A 1390-nucleotide genomic window follows, 5' to 3' on the forward strand; every position below is an offset into this window, starting at 1 on the left:
AAGCACCACTGATATTATAACACACTAAACACGATACAATCCTTTTACAGTGACGCTAAACACAAGCACTTCTGATATTATAACACAATAAACACAAAACAATCCTTTTAAAGTGACGCTAAACATAAGCACCACTGATATTATAACACACTAAACACGATACAATCCTTTTACAGTCACGCTAAACACAAGCACTTCTGATATTATAACACAATAAACACAAAACAATCCTTTTAAAGTGACGCTAAACATAAGCACCACTGATATTATAACACAATAAACACAAAACAATCCTTTTAAAGTGACGCTAAAGACAAGCACTACTAATATTATAACACGATATGGATTAGTACTGAAATGTTTATATTTGTATTTGTTTCCAACGCTTAAGTGCGGCTGTAGGTTACAACACTTCAATATAATACTCCTACGACTTGAATATCATTTATATGTAATGTTACTCTCATTACCAGGCGTGCTTGGATCCTCTCCCGTGAGTGTCTGAAGTAACCGGAAAGAGCGAGACGGAATATTTCCTCCAATATATTTCCTTGGTTCCGGTTCACCTGGAAGTTCCGATGCAGGCACTTCCGGTTGAGGAAACTGCTTAGAAGAGACTAATGGCCGTTGGGATTCAACTAAATGGGTGTGAGGCTTGGCCGTCCTAACGTTAGACTGAAGTGCAAGAGGCGGCGGGGATCCTGTGGAATATTAGATTAGATCAAAACCTTCAAATTCCAAGCATTATTAGATCAAAACCTTTTTTTATTTGTAACATTTTCAAAAATGTAATTGGAGCATTTACAAGTGTAGACAAAACCTGCTTTACTGGCCAATCTAAAACATGGAAGAAACTATGACAAGTCCAACTCATGAAGTTGTGGTGATCAAACAGAACTGTATTATGTTTTCCATACTTCCGACTTCAGAAATAAAGGAAATGTCTGTCAGATCATGACCAGAGAGCTTGCTAGTATCATAGTTTTATCCTCATATAAGGAAATATCTGTCAGATCATGACCAGAGAGCTTGCTAGTATCATAGTTTTGTCTTCATATAAGGAAATATCTGTCAGATCATGACCAGATAGCTTGCTAGTATCATAGTTTTGTCTTCATATAAGGAAATATCTGTCCGATCATGACCAGAGAGCTTGCTATTATCATAGTATTATTTTCATATAAGGAAATACCTGTCAGATCATGACCAGAGAGCTCGCTAGTATCATAGTTTTGTGATCATATAAGGAAATATCTGTCAGAGCATGACCAGAGAGCTTGCTAGTATCATAGTTTTGTGATCATATAAGGAAATATCTGTCAGATCATGACCAGAGAGCTTGCTAGTATCATAGTTTTGTCTTCGTATAAGGAAATACCTGTCAGATCAT

At 36.5% G+C, this 1390-nt stretch overlaps 1 long non-coding RNA gene across 1 annotated transcript in view; it reads right to left on the reverse strand.

Annotated features, from left to right (window-relative positions):
- The window catches only part of LOC106476568, a 5977-nt gene extending 5255 nt beyond the window's left edge, over positions 1 to 722 (reverse strand). The window contains exon 1 of the long non-coding RNA XR_002609210.1: positions 471 to 722. This is a non-coding gene — a long non-coding RNA (uncharacterized LOC106476568). The remainder of the gene's footprint in view (positions 1 to 470) is intronic.
- Between the last annotated feature and the right edge of the window lie 668 nt (positions 723 to 1390).

The sequence above is a fragment of the Limulus polyphemus genome, unplaced genomic scaffold (assembly GCF_000517525.1).
Source record: "Limulus polyphemus unplaced genomic scaffold, Limulus_polyphemus-2.1.2 Scaffold10908, whole genome shotgun sequence".
NCBI lineage: Eukaryota > Metazoa > Arthropoda > Merostomata > Xiphosura > Limulidae > Limulus > Limulus polyphemus.